This window comes from Macrotis lagotis, chromosome 1, assembly GCF_037893015.1.
Source record: "Macrotis lagotis isolate mMagLag1 chromosome 1, bilby.v1.9.chrom.fasta, whole genome shotgun sequence".
NCBI lineage: Eukaryota > Metazoa > Chordata > Mammalia > Peramelemorphia > Peramelidae > Macrotis > Macrotis lagotis.
This window is the reverse complement of record NC_133658.1, coordinates 124305763-124329589: the sequence shown is the minus strand read 5'-3', so window position 1 is coordinate 124329589 and position 23827 is coordinate 124305763. Positions and strand designations below refer to the sequence as shown.

The following is a 23827-nucleotide window of genomic DNA, read 5'->3' as shown; positions in this document are numbered from 1 at the left end:
TATTTATCATATTACTGGTCATAGATACTATTCCAAAAAAGACAGCAGGAAGTTTGTTCTATCCATCTGGGCTATTGACCGATTTTTTTTATATTCAAACAAGATGTGGGTAGAGAACTACTTACAATGCAATGCTGACCAATGCAGAGCCAGCAAGAAGAGCACTTTGGTTGACACAGATCAAAAGGCTAGTGTGTTCTTGCCAAACTCCATTGATTCACAAAATATTAGAGTTAAAATGGATCTTAATATAACTCATCCATATGCTCATAGGACATTAAAGTTAACTGGGAACCTTAGAATTAAAGAAACTTATCCTAGTAAATAGTAAAGTCAAGATTAGTCAAGAATTTTGGCTTTGCACATAATATTCTTTCTACTATAATACAGCTCAATTTGACCTCAGTTGGGCCTGGGATTTCCTTGCAAGTTGTTCATTTTTAACAGCTCATACAATTCCAGAATTGTCATTTGTCTTCCCATGTATTAAAGTCATTATTAAGTTAAAGCAAGTTCTAACTTTCTTACTCTTCCTGAAGATTCAATTTTAATGAATTTCAGCAAAACTCAATGAATTCTATTTAGTTCCAATTCAATACCTGGAACTTGGAACGCCAGTTTTTGTACATGATGGTATTCTTGCTTTGTGATGACAAAAAGAACTCTAATTGGCTATAGATTTAGGATTGATGACTCTGGAGGTGATGAGTCAGAAATGAATGTGTCAAGAGAATTTGCTTATCTTTCAATCTCTTTCCCTTGAGACTTGGAGTGAGGAAGAGTGATGGGTGAGGGGAGGCAGAAGGACATTCTCTTACTTCTCTTCCTTCTCATTGTGCCCATAACCATGACACCTTTGTTTCTTCTGTGTTCTTCTTTCCTGATCCTAGAAGCATTATGGAGTGGAGTGTTCAGACAATTATGCATTTGAGCGATTATGAGATTCCACCAGCATTCATACTGGCAACTGGATCAATAGCAAAATCTACCAAAGCTGGAAGAAGTAATCATAGAAGTTGGGGGAGGCGGAACAGTGCCTGAGCAGCAACCTTGAAATGAACCTTTCCAAGAATGGCTTTGTAAGCTTGGAGAGATTTCAGGGTGGTAGCCAAGTAACCATTGTGTACTAGTCAATCATCTTCCCTTCTTTGGAACCTGAGCAGAAGGTCTAGACAGAGTGGGGAGGCAGTGGCTGCTAATATGGTAATGGCCAATGGCAGCCAGGTGGCAAAGTGGATAGAGCACTGGCCTTGGAGTCAGGTATACAGGACTTCAATCCAGCCTCAGATATTTGACACTTAATAGCTGTGTGACATTAGGAAAGTCATTTAACCTTGATTTCCTCTCATCCATAGCCATCTTCAGTTAACTTGAATCATATCTGACCATTGGCTCTCTGGAGGAGAAAGTGAGACTGGTGACTAAGCATAGTTTCCCCTGATTCAAATCCAATTCACTTGTTTATCATGGCATCACCTCCCAGATGTAATGGTCTTCTATAAGAATAAAGAAAAGGGGGCAGTTAGATGGCACAGTGGATAGAACACTCATCAGTATGGAAACAAATAGAAGGTATGGACTCTATAAAGGCATCAATTTTCCAAGTCCAGAAAAAAGTTACACCCAAAGGGAACTTCATAAGAATTCTATGAATAGACTTCCATTAATCATGAGCTATGAAGAATTTTTTTCCCACAAGTGTTCTTTATAAGTGTTTGAAGATTTTTATTTTAAATCTGAAACTTCTATACACAAGGACCTAATCTGTGAATAAGGAGAGTAAACTTGCATTTTGGGAAGAAGCCTTTGTACCAGTAGTTCTTCCTATATCTTTTAAAATCTCTTTCTCTGGAAGTTAATAGAACTCAATTGGTTGATTTATACTAGGAGCACAACAGAACATTCTCAGGAATTACAATGTTAGACTTCACAACTCTTTTGGATTACATTGTAGAGCTCTGAGGAGAGAAGTAATAAAATGACCTGGGAACCTCAGTCTTGAATATGAGTGCCCAGTTAGAATGAGCTCAGAGGAGTAACTGCACAAGAAAAATACAAGACAAGATGGCTTACTATTTTGTTAGAGTTGGCCTACTCTAGGGAATTTGTCTGGGAAATCTTGTTCAAAAAATAATAGAAGGAAAGAAGCTTACCTAACTTCTCATCAGGCATATATAGTTACTCTGAATGCACACAAACACACATGCATACATGTACATATGTATATATGTTGTTATATGCATGTATATACATATAAACATATTTTATTTAAAAGATCTATATAAATTGGGTTGGTTAAATACTTATAATCTGATCTAATGGGGATATTCAAGGTGTGGTTGATTATTACTCTCCCTCTTCCCTCTTCTCTTCCTCATGTGCCTCCCCTTCTCCTCCCCTTCTTTTTCTTTCCTTTCACCCTTCCTCTCTCTCTTCTTCTCCTCCTTCCCTCCCTCCCTTCCTTCCTTCCTTCTTTCCTTCCTTCCTTCCTCTATTCCTTTCCTTCCTGATCCTAAACAACTACAAAAATGTATTGAATAACCCAGTCTGCTTATGACACTGTTTATCTAATCCAATACAATACAATCCAATAAATATTTAAGTGGTTACTAAACTTCAGGGACTATGCTAAATGCTGGGGATACTATTAATAAAAAGAAAGACAGTCATTGTCTTCAAGGACTTTATAAGCTAAGGGGGAGACAACACACCAAAGAATGACTAAAGAGGCATCTTGTTCTATGGAGTTGAAAACAGGCAGAGGAGCAGATAGATAGAAAGTGGAAAGGGCTGGAGCAATAATGTGTTGTGGGGATTCAAAGAGGGAGAAGACTTTGGTCCCTCCTCTCAAGAGGTTTATTTAACCACATTAAGGTAAAGGGATAAAGGGATTTACAAGGCAAAGACCTGTAGGAAATTTCAACAGCTTTATCTGTGTGTCAGTGAACCTCTCTAGTAGATTATCCAGGAGAGAAAGAAGGCCCCTTCATAACTGAATGCTCTGGCTATTCCCTTGTAAGGCTTATGGTCTGTCTGTGAATCTCAGATGATTTCTTATTCATTTACCCTGGCTAACAATAAAATACTCCTTTCATGTTTTATGGTCCAATCAACAAAGTCTCTTCTATATCTAGGTTCAAATTATGGGACTTTGTGATGGCAAATTACTTGTTTCTTCCTCTTTAAACTCTCAATTTAAAAACTAGACACTACAAAAATTGCCATTTCTAGATATTTAATTTTTTAACATACAAAGTCCATTCAAGAAACAGTATTGAAATTAGAAAATATTTAATTGGCATAGAAATGAACAGTAAAGCAAAAGAAGTCAATCACTGCCCCTTGTCACTAAGAAATGTATCCCTCTTCTCTTTCCTTAAAGAATAGTTTGGGTCTTAAGTTCTCTATATTCTCAATTCAATTTCCACTCCTTTAGTATCAAAGAGGACCATACTGACCAACCAAGTGATTGGTGGTGTGAGTTGCACAATTATGTTCATTTTAGGCAGACATTCTTCTCACTTGCCTTTACTAGAATCATTTCACCCTGGCCTGATTGGTAAGAAATGGACTATTGGTAATGTCTACCTGCTGTGAAAATCTCTTGGCTTTATATTGGTTTCATTTCTTCCAGTTGCAACGAGGCACTATGGCACACAATCAGCATGTGATATCTGGCAACAGAAAGGGGCTGTTGTAGCCTAATCTGCTTCTTGATGGACTAACTTGACTTCTCTTTCTCTTGTATCAGCAAAGTATCTCAGTTCGTGGGTGCACCCGAGGCATAGTGCCCAGTTCTAATAGAGAAGGAATGGACACAACTTGAATTTAGGAGCCTTCAAAATCCTTCTCTCAGGGTTTTCTAGCTTATCTGAGTCCTTCTTAAAATGCAGTGCCCAGTACTACAAACAGAACAAACAAATAAAAAAGATCCAGATGTGATCTTTCCAAAGCAAATTATAATGAGATTATCATATCCTTATTTTTGGAAGTTATATTTCTTTATCTACACCAACATCATATTAGCTTTCTTGTTCTTCATGTTGTTTTATTGAGATTATATTTATTTATTGAGATTGCAGTCCATTGAAATGTTCATATCTTTTTTTAGAAAAACTGCTGGTAAGCTATGTTTCCTTTATTTTATGCTTATGAAATTGATTTTTGAGACTGAGTTTTATTTATAGATTTATAACTGGTAATTTTCCTTTTATTATATAAGTTCTATTGATGTGGACTTTCAAGATCTTTTTCAATGCTGACTTTGTCACCCAGTTTGTTGACCTTTCCTTATAGCTTCACATCATCTATGAATTTGAAGGGATATTATTTTATCTTTAATAAATTTATGTTGAATAACAGCATGACAAATACTATACTAGAGACTTTATAACTTATTAGCTGTTGGGTGATGATGGGCAAAATCCCTTAACTTCTCTGATCATCAGTTACTTCATCTGTAAAATGAAAGGATTGGACTCAATGATTTTTAAATTCTCTTCCAGCTCTAAACCTATGTGTATAGGATCCAATAATTGTCTTCATTAAAATCTGTTTACTTAAAATTTTTTAAAAAATGTTTGCTTATGCTAATCTTTATCACTGCAAGATGAAGTGAAATGAATGGGTTTTATATACAGTTATCTATCTACATTCATGAGTTTCACATTTGTAATTTTGGGTTAATTTCAGGTTGCTTATCAATAACCAATGGAATTTTTGGATATTTGGGCACAAATCACAGTTGAAGTGCAGAAGTAAAGAAAATTAAAAGCATTTAGAAAGTCATAAATACATAAATATTATATGTTGTTAATTTATTTCATCATTAACTTTCTTAAGTATACATACATAAATTTATTTTTAACAGTTACCTAAAGATCTATAGACTATGCACTTTCTTTGGAAATGCCTCTTTTTTGTCTGTCTATAGCTGAGACTCAATTAGATCCAAATGGTCATCATTTCTTGTGCTTTTCATAGGACAAGGAAATGCCTGAAGAAGTTGCTGCAGTTACACTGGCAGCTGTAAAGATTCTGCATAGTGTGCAAGATATTAATTTCTTTCACATAAAAATTATATTTTGTGGGTAGAGTGTGTTGTTTTACTTGTTTTATATGTTAAATAAATAAAATCAGAATTATTAAAAATACAATTTAAGGGTGGTACTTAGAGTGATTGGCAGTTTTTCACATTTGCAGTAGTCTTGTTACTCTAACTCCTACAAATATTGAGGAATGACTATATACACATAGAGACACATGCACACACACATATTTATACACACACATATTTACACACACACACACACAGACACACACACACACACACACACACACACACATATATATATATATATATATATATATATATATATATATATATATATATATATATATATATACCAGCATGCATTATCAACTCATTGGACAAAGACTGGAGATTGACTATCAACCATTAAATTAATGTTTGTAAATGGTATAATTACTCTATAATTCTTTGCAACTATCCCTTATTTTTGGCTACTGCATCATTGTCACTGAAGTAGAAAGAGGTCACATTTGTTGGGAGACTAACTTGTGCTTTTATCCTTCTGTCAAATAAGACAATAAGCCTTTATTAAGTACCTACTGTGTTTCAGTTTTTATGCTAAGGACTAGAAATACAAATACCAGCAAAAGAAAAACTGTCCCTTACTCCCCAAGGGTATTAAATTCTAATAAAAGGGAGCTGAAAAGCATCATCGAAAGTGGGAGAAGGTACCCTGATTTGGGACATGGTGGCATTAACTGTGAAGCAAGGGGAGTAGAAAAGGAGGGAAAGATAGTTGGCTTCAGCACTTCCTCAAAATAGAAGTGTCAGAAGGAACTCTTTGATAGGATGAGGGAAACACTGGTGTGGAAGAGTCTTCCAGGGTAAGGATGCTTCAGGGAAGAAGGAATCTTTCATGTGAAAATGAAGCTGATATACAGTGAAATACGGAGAATCAGGAAAGTTTGGGGGAACTTTGGAGGAGGGTGGGGCACAAAGGGGAGGAAGCTTCAGGGCAAGAATGTAGTTGAGGCATGGGAAGGTATTTGCATTTGCTATATTAGAACTTATTATGTAATAGCTTCTTATCTCTGACACATAATTAGAAATGAAGAACCAAGGTCATATTCATCAGCATGTAGTACACTATGCCATACAGTAGATGTTTAATAGATACTTGTTGAATAAATAAATGAACATGAATGAAAATTTATTAGGTTTAAATTTTTCAGATGCTATGCTCACCACCACATATAATCCTATTTCCTATATATATGATAGTAACTAAGGAGTATTCAAATATATACATCATTTCACCAAAACCCTCCCACTTTATCATGCATTGCTCAAATGCTTAGTTCTGGTCAGGTTAATCTCTCTGATGTCTGAAAGCATTGTTGATCCATTTTACTCTTTTTTCTTTTTGCTATTCCTGTCCTGAATGAAATTCTTTTTTACTGATCATTCAATATGTAACTATCATGTCTTCCCCGTGCCACATTCAATTTCTTGGTGTTATGGTCCTCATTTCTTTTAATTTCCTATATAATAGACAATATTTTGCATATAATATCAATGCCTTTGTATATAATAGATGCTTAATTATTTGATTAACTTGATGACCACTGGCCCTATACATTCAGCATCATTCATTCTTTTAAATTTGATTCAATAAGTCTTTATTAAATACTTGTGTGTGTCTACCATTCTACTCTCTATTTGCTTGGTGACATAGAAAAGAGGGGGTTGTGATTTAGAAAAAAAATTAGTTCACCCAAGATAATTATAGAACAATGGAAAAAATATAAATAAAATGGAAGGGTCTTGATCTTAAAGATATCTAGAAAAGAATATCTCTAACTAAGCCATTGAATCTTGAAATATAGATCTAAACATGTTCTAATTTTAAAAAAGAGAAAAAACCATTGTATATGACACAGAAAATGGCTAGGAAATCAGAAAGATCTGAGTTTAAGTGCCATTGAGGATGCATTAGTTATATAACTTTGGTCAGGAAATTCTCCAAGACTATTATTTGAAAAGAAGGTGATGGTCTGTATTGTTTGAAAAAAGTTTCTAATGGGGAGTTTCCTCCACTAATTAAATCAGAACTGGTACCTCTTCCCTTCAAGTAAAAAAAACCTGAATTCATATGTGTTTAATGTTCTTGATCATTGTTGGCATAATGAAATTATGAGTAAAGTAGAATGGAGAGAGAGAGAGAGAGAGAGAGAGAGAGAGAGAGAGAGAGAGAGAGACTAGTAACAAGAAAAATGTTCCATTATGGACCCTGATTTTTTTTTATTTCAAGTAATGTTTGAGTCTTGAAATTCTAAGTAGACAGAGGCCAAGTATCAGTTCCTAGTGGTGATATCCTAGAGAATAACATCAATATTTTAAAAGTAGTGATGATGAAGCCATGATAACGTATTAAATGAAGGCACAGTTCTGAGTTCCCTATAATCTCTTCATGGGAAAGGGGGCACTTTGGAACAACAACAGCAAATATTTATTAAATATTTATGATATTTTGGGGCACTATTATGAGAGTTAGGAATAAAAAGAATGGCAAAAAATACTCCCTACCCTCTGGTAACTCACATTCTAATGGGAGTGTGTGTGGGGAGTCACAATATAATCTAAGTTAAATGGGATCATGATTAAGTGAAAATTGGTAAAATAGTTGTGAATTTATCTAAGTATATCTTTTGTTAGACATTAATCTAGAATATAGCAAAGAATAAGGTGAATATGTTTGTAAAGAGCCAAGGAAAAGATAGACCATAGGGTTACTAACTAACTAGCCAAAGAGGGTCTACGAAATGGAAAATTCAACATTCTAGGATGGATTCCATGGAGTACATAAACAAAATCTTCTTGGTTTTTTGGCTCAAAGAGTTCTGGAATCCATATGCTTTTCAAGCCCTCCTAGTTCTCAGAGGACTGATGAGACTTAAATGGGGCCAACAATGTCCCAGGTACACATGCCTCCAATCTTTGATAACTAAACTAAATTGACTATAATTTGCTCTTTTCTAAACACAAAGCATACAGTTACAAAATTCACAATTCAGAATACAATAAAACAAAAAAAACTTTTATTTTTTCTCAAAAGCCAGATTTTGTATTTGAAGATACATGCTTTATTTCAAAAGATTTAATAGCATGCTTCCAAAATATTTCTGATTACATTTAAGATGTTAAAACAAATCTATGTGTAAGATTAATTTTCATTAATGTGAGCTGAATAAAATTTCTCATTACTGTATCTTCTTGATATTTTATTTTGAGATATTTGAACTAGTGTTGATGGCCATGTTGGGTCCAAACAATAGTCCTTTCTTACTCACAATGTTTACTTTCATTATTTCACTGGAAGTGTAGACTTTAGTGAGTACACAGTGCACAAGGCCTATTGGTTCTCTTTTTCTGTATTCCCTTTTGCTTCATCACAAATCATCAACTGTACCTTCTTTTTTTAATTCCATTCAGATTCCTTCGCTCAACTTCTCTAAGTATAACTATTTTTTCTTCAAGTCATTTGTAAAAGAATGAGAGCCAGTCCTAAGAAAGAGAATTAAATTCTATTTTATATTTTTAAGAGGTCTATCTATTTACTAATTCCAGTACAGGGCTGACCTTAAGTGACAAGGAAACTGAATCTCTGAGTGTTAAATGACTCACACACAAGTAATAAGAATCAGAAGTGGAATGTGACTGCATTGCTTCACTAACTCTAAGCCTAAATTCTCTCTGTTGCATAAGTAGCCCCTTATTTCTCCATCTGTAAAGTGAGATAATAATACTTATAGTAGTCAATCAGTGAACACTCATTTATTTAGTGCTAAATTTAGTGGAATATAAATAAAGGCAAAAACAATTTATGCTCTCAAACAGCTCATGGTCTAATTTGGGAGACAACATGAAAATAACTTTGTACAAAAAGATAATTACAGGATTTATGTTACAGCAATGTTATAAAAATTAAATGAAAATAATGAATGTAAAGCATTTTTGCAAACCTGAAAGTATCATATAATATTAATTATGTATCCCCAATACTTCCCTCTCTCCAACTAAGCATAGCACCATTGTTAGTGCTTGTTGGAATAGACAATAGAAAAAGATCCATTGCCTAGAAATTACTTATAAATACATGTTATCTTTGAGTGGTGGAAGACCTCTCAGAGTTTCATTCTTCTTCCATAAGTATATTGATTCAGAGCTATTGTAACTTTGTAAGCCATGGAGAACCTTATTTTGAAGGGATGAGATAAAAATTAGGTAAATTTAAATAGGCTAACTGGAGAATGAGAACTCACTTAGATGGGGTGTAGAAAAGTGTGTATGAGAGCTCAACTCTAGGAAGACCCAGGCTATATGGTACCAAGATCTGGAACCTGAGGAAGGATAATAATAAAAATATTTATAAGATTTGTAAAGCCTGGAAATATTAACTTTCCTCCACAACAAACCTGGGAGATAGAGGTTATTATTATTTTCATTTAAAAATTAGAAAACTGAGTCAAAATTAGTTATATGACTTCCCCTTAAGATGGCAGAGAGAAGACAGGTACTGTTCTAAGTGCCCCTGGTTCCCCATCAAAAATAACATGAAAGAAACCTTTTAACAGAAATTCGATTGACAAAACGCAGAGAGAGAGAGAGAAGCTAGAAAAAAGAACACCTACCAACAAGATCTGTCTCAGGGGACTGTGGGTGAACCAAGAGTGGAGACCAGAGGGCCAGCACAGGGACAGCAATTGGGGGGAAAAGGAGGACCAAACTTAGCCACAGAGGCTTTGGTGGGTGGCAGGTCTGAGGACTGACTTTAGCCATGAAATCCTGGGGAGGGGGATGTGCTCAAGAGGGTGAGTTACAACAGAGAGAGTTTCAGATCACACCTGGAAAATGACCTGCTGGGAAAGGGACCTGAGCTCCATAATTTCAGCAGAGCCCTCTTCCCAGAACAAATGGTAAACAACACCCCACCCCCTCAGGCTCAGGTGTGGGCAACAGAGTTCACTCAGCAGAAAGGAATAGTAACTTCTTCCCCCAGGGCCCAACCCATTATTCAAGATCAACTCAGATCCTAATGCTGAAGACCTCAAACACTCTAGAGAGAGCAACCAGTAGCCCCTACTGGCTGGCCCTTGGATTTACTAAGCCAAGTGAACAAATCCTCTAGGGTTTTCAAAAGCAAACCTCTGAGAGTCAGCCCCACCCTGCCCCCCCCAACACAAGATCCTAGGAAAATGAAGAAAGGCCATTGAGGGGGGGCCCATGGAGAAATACTTAGAAAAAAATAGATAGTAATCCAGAGAGATCTAGCTCTTCTGAGGAGAATATGAATTGGTCTCCAGTCCACAAGACTTCCTTGAAGAAATCAGGAAGAAATTTAAAAACCAATTGGAAAAATTGGGGAAAGAAACTCAAGAGAAAATTAACACATTGCAAGAGAAAATTAACATCTCGCAACAAGAAAACAAATCCTTGGAAAATACAACTGGACAAATACAAAATGGGAATAATTCTCTCAGATCCTCAATTGGGCAAATGCAAAAAAGAAAATATTTCTCTCAAAACTATACTTGGGCAAATGGAAAACTCCTTCAAAAAAATAGAATTGACTAACTGCAAAATGAGTTGCAAAAGATAAATGAAGAAAATTTTTCTCTAAAAAAAGAATTGGTGGAAACTAATGACATCATGAGACAAGAAGATTCTGTTAAACAAAACCAAAAGATCAAAAGAAATAGAGGAAAATGTAAAATACTTCATCAGCAAAACCACTGACCTAAAGAAGAGATAGGGACAACCTGTGAATTATAGGCCTTCCTGAAAACATTGAAGAAAAATGCCTGGATTTAATGTTACAGGGTTTAGTGATGGAAACTTTCTCTGATATCATGGACACAAAGGACAAAATAGTTATTGAAAGATTACATTGATCCCCTCCTGCAAGAGATCCTAAAATGAAAACAACAAGGAATGTTGTGGCCAAATTTTAGAACTATCAGATAAAAGAGAAAATCCTGCAAGCATCCAGAAAGAAACAATTTAAATACCAAGGAACCACAGTAAGGATTACACAAGACCTGGCTGCATCAACATTAAGGGATCAAAGGCCATGGAATGAGATATTCCAAAGAGCAAGGGAGCTTGGAATGCAATCAAGAATCCACTATCCAGAAAATCTGAGCCTTCTCTTCCAGTGGAAAAGATGGACATTTAATGAAATGGGAGACTTCCAACATTTCCTGATGAAAAGACCAGAGCTAAATAGAAAATTTGGACATCAAATAGGAGGCTCAAGAGACACATGGAAAGGTTAAAAAAAAGATACAGGAAAAAACCCTGCTATCCAATAAGATGAAACTGGTTATATCCCCATCTGGAAGAAAGATTCTCATAACTCTTGAGAATTGTAACTCTATTAGGGAGAATATATACATACTTAGCCAGAAGTGATGGTCACTCATGACTTATCTGTGATACTGTTATCTTATAAGATGAAACTGGCTATATCTATACCTAGGAGAAAGACTCTAATAACTCTTGAGAACTGTAACTCTATTAGGGAGAATATACTTAGCCAGAAGTGCTGGACACTGATGACTTTTCTGTGACTCAGATAAAATGATTTAAAAACAATACCTCCTTAAAAAGTGGGACAGTGAAGAGATGAGGATGGAGGAGATTGAATGGGGTAAATCTAATTATATTGAGAGGTATAAAAGACCTATTACAATAGAAGGGAAGAAGGGAGGAGGTGAGAATCACCTGAATCTTCCTCTCATCAGACTTGGCTTAAAGTTAACTAACACACACTCAGTTAAGTTAAGAAACTTATCTTACCTTTCAGGTATTAAAAAGAGAAAAGTGGAGGAGGATGAGAAGGGGGGTAAAATGGGAAATAACAAAAGGAAGGAAAGGAAGAAGGGGAAAAGGGAAAGAAAGGGGAGGTGGATTGATATAGGAGGGCAAAAACACTGAAGGTGGTATTCAGAAACAATATGGGGAATATGAATAAAGGGAAAGAAGGGGAAAATATAAATAGAGGGAAAATAGCATGGAGGGCAATAAAGAATTAGTAATTATAACTTTGAATGTGAATGGGATGAACTCTCCCTTAAAACATAAGTGAACAGCAAAGTGGATAAAAAAACAGAATCCTACAATATGCTGCTTATAAGAAACTCATTTGAAGCAGAAAGATACATATAGAATAAAGGTAAAATGTTGGAGCAAAATATATTTTGCTTCAGTTGAAATGAAAAAAGCAGGGGCTGCAATCTTTATCTCAGACAAAGCAGCTGCAAAAATAGATAACATTAAAAGAGATAAAGAAGCAAACTATATTCTCCTAAAAGGTACCATAGATAATAAAATAATTTCAATACTAAATATATATGCACTCAATGGTATAGCATCCAAATACTGAGAGGAAAAGTTGAAAGAGCTACAGGAAGACATAGACAACAAAACTCTTCTAGTGGGAGACCTCAACTTCCCTCTCTCAGATTTAGATAAATCTAATCATAAAATTACCAAGAAGGAAGTTAAGGAAATAAATAGAATGTTAGAAAACCTAGATATGATAGACTTATGGAAGAAATTGAATGGAGATAGATTGAAAGGAATAAATTTTTTTTCCCTGCAGTACATGGCACATACAAACAAAGTGATCATGTACTAGGATATAAAAACCTAAGGATCAATTGCAGAAAGGTATAAATAGTGAATACATCTTTCTCAGATCATAATGCAATAAAAATCAAATTCAATATTGGGCCAGGGAGATATAAACCCAGAACTAATTGGAAACTAAATAACCTCATTTTAAAGAATGAGTGGATCAAGCAACAAATTATAGAAAGAATTAATTATTTCATCCTAGATAATGACAATAATGAAACAACATACTGAAACCTATGGGATACACTAAATGTGGCTATTATATATTATATCTTTAAATACTTACATAAATAAATTAGAGAAAGAGGAAATCAATGAACTAAATATGGAACTAAAAAAATTAGAGAAAGAATACATTTTAAAAACCCAATTAAATACCAAATTAGAAATTCTAAAAATTAAAGGAGAAATTAATAAAATTGAAAGCAAGAAAACTACTGAACTAATAAATAAAACCAAGAACTGATTTTATGAAAAAATTGATCAAACTGATAAACCTCTGGGGCAACTAGGTGGTACAGTGGATAGAGTACCAGCCCTGGAGTCAGGAGTACCGAAGTTCAAATCCAGCCTCAGACACTTAATAATTACCTAGCTGTGTGGCTTTGGGCAAGCCACTTAACCCCATTGCCTTGCAAAAACCTAAAAAATATTTATAAACCTCTGGTCAATTTTATTTTTTAAAAAAGGAAGAAAAAACCAAATTGCTAGTATCATAAATGAAAAAGGTGAACTCACCACCAGTGAGGAGGAAATTAAAGTAATAATTTGGAATTATTTTGCCCTACTCCATGTCAATAAATTTGACAATCTAAGTGAAATAGTCAAATATTTACAAAAATATAAATTGCCCAGATTAAATGAAGAAGAAACCTTAACCCTGTATCAGAAAAAGAAATTCAACAAGCCATTATTGAACTTCCTAAGAAAAAATCGTCAGGGCCAGATGGATTCACAATGATATTCTATCAAACATTTAAGGACCAACTGGTTCCAATTCTCTCTCTCTCTCTCTCTCTCTCTCTCTCTCTCTCTCTCTCTCTCTCTCTCTCTCTGTATATATATATATATATATATATATATATATATATATATATATATATATATATATATATATATACTCTTTGGAAAAGTAGGTGAAGACAGAACATTGCCTAACTCTTTCTATGACACCAATATGGTGCTGATACCTAAACCAAGAAGAATCAAAACAGAGAAAGAAAATTATAGACCTATTTCTCTGATGAATATGCAAAAATCTTAAATAAAATCTTAATAAAATAATTACAAGTTATCACTAGGATAATACATTATGATCAAGTAGGATTTATCCTAGGAATGCAGGGTTGGTTCAATATTAGGAAAACTATTAGTATAATTAATTATATCAACAACAAACCTATTAGAAATCTTATGATTATATCAATAGATGCTGAAAAAGCTTTTGAAAAAATACAGCTCCTATTCTTAATACAAACACTAGAGAGTGTTGGAATAAGTGGATTGTTCCTTAGAATAATAAGCAATATCTATGTGAAATAATTAACAAACATTATATGTAATGGGAATAGGCTAGAGGCATTCCCAATAAGATCAGGGGTGAAACAAGGATGCCTATTATCACCACTACTATTCAATATTGTATTAGAAATGTTAGCTTCAGCAATGAGAAGAAAAAGAAATCAAAGGAATTAGAAGTGGGAAGGAAGAGACAAAACTCTCACTCTTTGCAGATGACATGATGGTCTACCCAGAGAATCCCAAGAAATCATCTAAAAAATTGCTAGAAATAATTAACAACTTTAGCAAAGGGTGGCTAGGTGGCGTAATGGATAAAGCACTAGCCCTGGAGTCAGGAGTACCTGGGTTCAAATCCGGTCTCAGACACTTAATAATTACCTAGCTGTGTGGCCTTGGGCAAGCTACTTAACCCCTTTGCAAGGCCTAAAAAAACCCAACTTTATCAAAGTCACTGGATATAAAATAAACCCTTATAAATCCTCAACATTTCTATATATGACTAGCAAGATACAGCAGAAAGAACTAGAAAGAGAAATTCTATTTAAAGTAACCTCAGACAATATAAAATACCTAGGAGTCCACCTGCCAAGACAGACTCAAAACCTTTTTGAAAACAATTACAAAACACTTCTCATACAAATAAAATAAGATTTAAATAACTGAGCAAACACCAACTGCTCATGGATAGGTTTGGCTAATATAATAATAATGACAATTCTACCAAAACTAAACTATTTGTTTAGTGCCCTACCAATCAAAATTCCAAAAAAATTACTTTAATGAATTAGAAACAAACTGTAAGTAAATTCATATGGAGAAATAAAAAGTCAACAATTTCCTGAGATTCAATGAAAAAAAAGTGCAAAAAGAGGAAGCTTAGCCTTACCAGATCTAAAATTATATTATAAAGCATCAGTCATCAAAACTTTCTAATATTGGCTAAGAAATAGAATGTTGGACCAGTGGAATAGACTAGGTGCAATCCATGAACTGATTATAGTAATCTTTTGTTTGATAAACCCAAAGAGTCCAGCTTTGGGGATAAAATATCTCTCTTTGATTAAAAACTGTTGGGAAAATTGGAAGTTAGTATGGAAGAAACTTGGATTAGACCAACACCTCACACCCTATACCAAGATAAGGTCAAAATGGATACAGGATTTAGACATAATAACCAATATTATAAGCAAACAAGAAGATAAGGGAGTAGTATACCTGTCAGATCTATGGAAAGGGAAGCAGTTTATGACCAAGGAAGAGATGGAGAACATCATTAAAAACAAACTAGATAATTTTGATTATATTCAATTAAAAAGCTTTTGCACAGACAAAACCACTCTAACCAAGATAAAAAGAAATATAGTAAATTGGGAAACAAGTTTTATAACTAGTATTTCTGACAAAGGACTCATTTCTAAAAAATATATATAGAGAGAGAACTGAGTCAAATTTTCAAAAAAAACAAGCCATTCCCCAACTGACAAATGGTCAAAGGATATGCAAAGGCAATTTACAGATGAGGAAATTAAAGCAATCCATAGTCATATGAAAAATTGCTCTAAATCATTACTCATTAGAGAAATGCAAATTAAAGCATCTCTGAGGTACCTCCTCACACCTGGCCAATATGACCAGAAAGGACAATGATCAATGTTGGAAGGGATGTGAGAAATCTGGGACACTAATGCATTGTTGGTGGAGCTGTGAACTCATCCAGTCTTTCTGGAGAACAATTTGGAATTATGCCCAAAGGGCAACAAAAATGTGCATACCCTTTGATCCAGCAATACCACTACTGGTCTATATCCTGAAGAGATTATGAAAAAGGATAAAAAACATCACCAGTATAAAAATATTCATAGTAGCCCTATTTGTGGTGGCAAAGAATTGGAAATTAAGTGAATGTCCTTCAATTGGGGAATGGCTTAACAAACTGTGGTACATGGATCATTCTATTAGAAACCAGGAGGGATGGGAATTCAGGGAAGCATGAAAGGTTTTGTATGAACACATGCTGAGCAAGATGAGCAGAACCAGAAAAACACTGTACCTCCTAACAGCAACATAGGGGTGATGATCAACCTTGAAGACTTGCTCATTCCATCAGTGCAACAATCAGGGACAATTTAGGGCTGTGATGAAGCACCTATATCCAGAGGAAGAATTGTGGAGTTTGAACAAAGACCAAAGACTATTACCTTCAATTTAGGAAAAAACCCTGTTATTTTATTATGTAATTTTGTTATCTCTTATACTTTATTTTTCTTCTTTAAGGATATGATTTCTCTCTCATCACATTCAACTTAGATCCATGTATATCATGGAAACAATGTAACGACTAATAGACTGCCTTCTGTGTGGGAGTGTGGGGGAAGGGAAGCAAAAAATATGTCAAAATTGCAAAACTCAATAAAATCTTTCATTTAAAAAAATGACTTGCCCAGGATCACACATTTAGCAAGCATTTGAAGTCAGATTTAAATTTGGATCTTTCTGATTCTCAGAGTTCTATCCACTATGACATGATGAATGATGAAGGCAGAGTGTCAGTGAAATAGAAGAGTGAAAAGAAGCTAGGAATTTTTAACCTCAAAAAAAGATGACTTAGAAGGAACAGAAATGGTGGAGATGTGATTTTTAAGTATTTGAAAGATTCAATTCATTTTGCTTGAGTCCAAGTATGGAACCTCTAAAAGTGGATGGAAGTTTCAGGGAGGCAATTTTAGGCATGGTTTAAAGAGAAAGTAATCTTCTGAACAATTATTATTATTATTATTATTATTCCAGATTGGAATGCTTTGCCTCGGAAGTGTTTTTTTTCTCATTGGAAGTTTTGTCAGTAAAGATTGTATGACTGTTTGATTGAATGTAGAGGGAATTCTTGGTAAATTGTGTGATGGATGTGATTCACTGAAGATGATGATTTAAATCAATATGTTAAAAAGAGAATTGCTCTCTTAATCTTGTAATCTGTTTGGGGAACCATTTCTCTATTGGGAAGGCCAATGTGATGGAGAGGCAGGCAAAAGCTATTAAATATGAATGATAATGTTACTAAGAATGTGAGAGATAGACACTGAGATTTGGGCTAGAAGAGTTCTGTGATTCTAATTCTAAGATTTTGTATTTCTAATTCTAAATACATTAGTAAAGCTAGGTTGAAAAAATATCTTACTTACTTTGGTTGGTTGTTGTCTTTCAGTCTTGGAGAGGACCAAAATGATATTGCCATGTCAGGATCAAGGTTCAGTGTGTCTGACTGTAGCTGATCAGACCAATATGAGTGCAGAATGCTCTGTCACAGGTTGCACACAAATAGGGCATAGGAATATTTCCATATCTTGAGTTAATTTTTTAACTACTAACTTGTGCTATGCTCATAGAGCACAGTCTTCTTTGATGTAGGCAAACCATGCTGGCTCTCCCATGTTTCACAGTCAATTCCAAATTCTTTAAAGAGATCTTGAGAGTGTCCTTGTATCACTCCCCTAACACCATTTCTAGGGCATTCCTTTCATTTTTCAGTTGAAGAAATTAAGGTCCAGAGTGTGGAATTACTTGCCCAAGGTCAGCACTCTAGTGGCAGTGCTGGTATTCAAATCGGGCTTCTTCTCTCTCATTCAAGTGATCTTACTTCCACCCTCTCTTGCTCTGACTACTGATTGAGTTTTACCTTGCTCACTCAGACTCAAATTTACTTCAATTTCCCAACATTGCATAAGGGGACTAATTCTGCTCTATTCAAAGTTATCAAGTTATCTACTTGTGTTTCATTTCCTCACCCTCCTTTCTTTGTATCCTTTTCTTCCTTTTGTGATGCCTTTTTTCAGGACCTTGGTTGTCTCTTTTTTCCCCCTTTATGAAACCAATGGCTCAGGAAACATCAAGTTGATACACTCACTGATTTACAAATGACATAAGGCTTAATAGGCTCTGTCTTCCAGGGGTCAATTTATTTTACAAAATCACTTAAGAAATGTATTGTTAATGGTAAAATTTTAGCCATTAGTCACCAAAGTGTACCATGCCAATAGTTCCTTTCATTACTCATTCTGAGCTTTCATGATCCTGGAGCAAACTTCAGGAGACATAATATCCTGTGATAGAGAGAGGACAGAAAAAGATACTTAGACTCTTTCATGGCTATGACTTGACTCCAGTCACATAAAATATTTAATAGCAGAGTGAGGACTAGAATCCAGGTCTCCTGCATACCCTATCAAGATACCCTGCCAACCTCCCTAGCTTCTTTGCCATTTCCTTCTATTTCTCTTCTTGATCTCTGGGTATTACTCCAAGAGAATGATTTTTTTATGAATTTCAAGAAGTAATTTTTTCCCAATGATATCTAATGGTCTCAATATAGTTTCCATAGCTGAGGAAGGGGGAAATCAATTTATATGAATTTACTGAAAACTATTCCCAAGTTCATATTCATGAAATGCTACTAGGAAAAGATTAATTATGGTGTTAATTAAAATGTAATATTTACTCATAAAACCATGAACGGTACCTACAAGCCCCAAACTTTCACTTCAGAAGGAATACCCTATTCCCTCTTTTATTAGCAGCATGCTTTTTTAGGCTAGAAACAGTTAGGCTATAAATGGCAAAATTTCAGATTAACTTGCTCTCAAACAAAACAATAGGGAAAAGGACTTTAATGGCAATGCATTCAGCCATTCCAGTACTTCAATCCTGGATGTCTAAAGTTGGAAAAAAAAATGGAAATGTTGACATTTCTTTAAACAATAAAAATTACAACTGATTGCAAAGGTGCCATGAGCTGACATTTACAGAGATTGCCCACCTATTACAAATATGAAATATCATAAGTAATTAGCTCCCAGTAATTACCTGTCCCTCATTATTTTGCTTTTAGAATATTTTTTAAAGCTTAGGTTACTAAAATTTCAAATAATCCTGGGCGGTGCTGTCATGGTGTTTTATCCAAATGAATCGTAGACTCTTGTAAACAGTTCTATGATCTGATTTCCATTGGGACAGGAGTTGTGAAAGGCAGGGGATTTGCAATGGATTTACACATATACTGTTTCAGTTAAGTTACCAAGGTCGACTTAACAGCCCTTTTCCTCAGAGTCTTAGATACATTCGCCACCCAGCCTTTTTCTACCGCATGCAAAGAGATGGGTGATGAGATTAAAATGGGGGGCCCCTGAACTTCAGTGGAAATTTCAATTTACATTCCTTCAGCCATCAATGGAGTCTCACTTAACAAGCTTGGTCAAGTTGTTGGAAAGCTGACTCTTTGCAAACATGCTACCTTGCAGGGAAGGGGCAGATGGCTTTTCTTTCTGAAAGGGTAATGTTGGCAAGTAAAACTGGACACTGGGGCCTATATGACTGTGAAGCATTTTCCTAAACAAGACTGTCTTAAAGGGTATTAGCATCATTAGTAGTCTATTCCTCCTAACTGCCTTCCCCATGTTTTTCTCCTTCCAGAATAAAAGACAATTGGTTCTATACTAATAAACTGGTCTTCATAAAGGATACTTAGCCCAGACTGGAAGCATAACAAACAAATATTAATGACACACCATTACTGGTTACATTTTCAATGAAGTTTAAATCGTTTGAGTTATGATGATTAGCTAGAAATGTACAGATAATAAAGGTAAATGAGATTCATATTTAATCCCCAACTCTAAATGACTGGTTTGATTGTCTCATTCACTTGGCAAACAATTTCTTTTCTAAATGTTATTTCAGCCACAGATATAATTTCTATAACCCAGCAGAAATGATCTGATTAAAATATGATGTAGAGACAGCATTTACCTTGAACTGATTGATAATGTGTTTTAGCTGTTCTCATGTCACCATGCTTAAAAGCAAAAAGACATGCTTTTCTACCCTTACTGATGGATAGATAGACAGATAGATAGATAGATAAATAGATAGATAGATAGATAGATAGATAGATAGATAGATAGATGATAGATATACAGATAGATATACCTTTTGAGTGCCAGCAAAAACCTCTTTGATCAGTCATACTAAACTATTTCTTAAGTGGTATATATTTCTTGGGTCTATACTTCCTCTAATCAAGTCATAAATTATGAAGCTATTCAATAGTAGCACTGCTTCCATAGAAGAGGTACAGAAGAATTCCTTGAGTTACTCTAAAACTCTTAAAAACAGACTAAGTCTTTATGCATAAATTCCTCCACTCACATAAATGCTCAGGTTTTAACTTCTGGTTACATGGCAAAGTGATGAAAAGTCTAGAGCAAAAATCAGTGTAATTCAATCAATGTAGTACAATAAACTGATTTAGATTAAATTAATTACTTTAACTTTAATAGTACAAGAGTTGGACCCATATAACCACCTCAACTTTTCCTCTTTACTTTGCTTGTAAAGTCAAAGACACAGGGATCATTACAGATAGTTTAGACTAAAAAAATCCAGACACTATTTTCTTAGAAACACAGAACATTTTGCTGTCTTGTGGTCATCAATTCCTGACCCTGAGTGAACTTACACATGATTCAATTTCTACTTAACTGGGTTCTGCCTTCAGTTCAAGGACTGCTCAGAAGGTAGAAAGAAAATGTGTCCTTGAAAGTAAAAAAAGAAATGCCTTTGAAAACAGTCTCTTCCTTTTTTATTCACCAACCAATATGAGCTTCTTAAAGACACTCAAGACTACATTACTCACCACTACCCTTCCTCCCTCCCTTCTTTTCCCTTCTCTATGATATTTTACTCTCCACAATCCCTCCCACCCCAACCCTATTTGGTCTCTCTGGGAGCTAAAAACATCAGCTTTGAGTAATTATGATGGGAAAGTGAGGCTTTGAACTTGCCATGAATTTGGGAAACTGGAAGAGTTGCAAAGTATACTTCTGCCCCATGGTCCAAAATGACAACATTCTTTAAAACTCTGCATGAAATGAAATTCAATCTAATTCTTTTTTCTTACTCATGTTACAGGACCCTTGGTGTAAAATATTACATTTTCAAGCAAAAGTGCAAAGTTAATCTATCACAATGCCCCTCCAGGTGAGATTTATTAGAGGTTGCTTTCTTAAAAAATGGTGTGTTCTCTGCGCATATGCGTGCCATATTCATCTTATTATTATCCAGTTGAAAAATTCCCAGTGTGTGCAACGCCTCAGATATAATAGCAGGCATGCCAACAGAATATGACACTTATGCTAATCTGCACCCTGCTGTGGAAAAACATACACAAGGATTCCATTACCACATTCATTAGGCTGCAAGGCACTTCATCCTGAATAGGGATTATGAACCAGAATAGACTGAAAACAGTTGATTGAACCCACTTAGCCAAATCTCTCTAACATTAGCCAAATATTTCAGCATTGAGGAAGAGACTGTCTCATCTTCTGTTTGGAATAAATCCTATCATAAAAGTTTGTCACTGCCTAGCAAGTGACCTGTTTTCAGACAGGGGCTGGTTATTAGCTGAAGTGGAAAAGCCTGGAACTGGCTACCTGTTAGTGTTTTGATCTATAAAGGATAGGTTCAGCATCTAACCATTCTGGGTTTTTTTTTTTTAGATTTTTTCAAGGCAATGGGGTTAAGTGGCTTGCCCAAGGCCACATGGCTAGGTAATTATTAAGTGTCTGAGGTCGGATTTGAACCCAGGTGCTTCGGACTCCAAGGCTGGTGCACTATCCACTGTGCCACCTAGCCGCCTATCTCTAAGCACTCTTAACAGGTCCTGCACCTGCTACAGTTTCTTGGACACTCCCAATCCACACTTCCTTTCCTGATCCCGAGAAAGAATGAGTCCTCTGGTAGTTTGGTTGCACAGGGAGAGTGGCTAATTAGGATCAGATGAAGAAGACAGCCAAAGGACTGGTGAGCCTGTCAGTCTCCTAAACTGGATTCCCCTTATTCCTCGTTGTTGTTTGATAGCTTGCTTCTCCTATTGGGTAGAGAAGTGAACTCAAAATAACTTAAACATCTTCAGAAACAATAAAGGAAAGGACCAAGTTACTACTTGGGAGATGTGGAATTTGGTGGATATAGCCAGCAAAGGGGGGATGATGGGAAGGTTTAAATCTCCTCCATGAATAGCATTAAAAAAGATAATAGCAAAAACCTCCTGCCTTTCCCAAGTTATCAGATGCAGGAGGCTTTTGTCTCTCTCCTTTCTTGTTGATGTGGCAGCTAAAGAGCCATAGTGCTCCCTTGCTGGATGAAACTGTCGCTTTCAATCGACGCGTTCCTGAGAAAGTTAGGGATGAATCCAATTTTCACAAATCGAATCATATCCCCCCCAACACTCTAGGACCTCATATCTAAAGGAATCCTGTGGTAAATTAGGTGGTAAGAGTAAAATGAAGTACCCCATTGAAGCACAAATACCGTTTAATTTATCTATCCCCTTAATTCGCATTTTTATTGGCCCGATTTTCTTAAAGCGAGCCTCTCCTGTCCCGCAGCCAGAAAGGGGGGGGGGGCACAAACCAAAGAACATGAGCTGATTTACAGAAACGGAACCGGTGGTTCTTATCCCCCCTCCCCCCCCCCCCCCGAGAAAATGGAAATGTCAGAGGGACCCAGCAGCTTCATTTTTCTTTGCATGCTTAGGTTGCGTCATATATTTGGAAAAAGCATAACTAACCCCTTGTGTTTTCTCAAAACAAACCCCGTCCACTACGACTTCGGCTGCCCATAAATCCACGGGAGGACGCGTGGATGAGCCATCCGCAGCCTGCGCTTCTGGGGATGAGGGAAGCTCGGTTGGAGGGCAGGCAAAGTGTGATTATTGCTAACTCGCCGCTGCAGCCCAGGGCCAGCGCCAGGGCCAGGGCCAGGGCCAGCGTCTGCTCCAGCTCCAGGAACTGGGGGCCGGCGGCCGCTGGTTTCTCACTATCTGCCTGCTTGGAACCAAAGCCTGCAACCAACTTCTCAAGCTCTGCCTGGCTGTCTGTCCAGGGAACCAGTCCTGGAGACGAGGTGGATTTGCTCAATTAGCTCCCTGCCCCCCCACCCCCACCCCCGTCCCATTTTCCAAAGTCTGGGTTTTCCAGCTCAAAAAGATAACGGGAAGCATCAAACAGGTTGGAGGAGGCTGTTTTTTTTTCCCCTTGCTACAGGAACATGCCCCCTTGCACTGCGATTGTAATACAATCCTTCCTCTCTGGGGCCGCGCAAGCTACAGTGCAAAACTGTGTTTGAAACCTCTTTTATCATTCATCGTCTCCAGACTGAAATCATTTTTGACAACCTCTGCAGAAAACAAGCAGCTTTCTGGCTACTGGCGAGCCGATTAAAGGGAGGAAACACATGTTCACTGTCAGACAGAGCCCCTGGAGAAAGCATTGACAACCTTTTAACCCCCTTTCCCAGGGAAAGTGCCCAAATGTTTCTCTGGAACAAAACCCCCACATTGTTGAAGCATCTTTTCATTTAATGTATCTTTTTATCCTTTTTTTTGGAGAAATGGTTAAAAAATTGTCCTTCGGCTTTCCATTTTTATTTTGGATACAGGCTGACCCTTTCAGAGTCTGCTAAGGAAGATGGGAGGAAGGGTGGCCTTAATAATAAGCAATGTCTTTTTTTTATGTACTGACT

General features: G+C 36.0%; 1 long non-coding RNA gene across 1 annotated transcript; it reads right to left on the bottom strand.

The window, feature by feature from the left end:
* Positions 1-632: 632 nt before the first annotated feature.
* LOC141514137 (uncharacterized) lies at positions 633-22972 on the bottom strand. The gene is made up of 4 exons (XR_012475952.1): positions 22875-22972; positions 17431-18348; positions 16302-16397; positions 633-1496 (listed from the first exon to the last, which is right to left on the bottom strand). It is a non-coding gene; the product is annotated as an uncharacterized LOC141514137 (long non-coding RNA).
* Between the last annotated feature and the right edge of the window lie 855 nt (positions 22973-23827).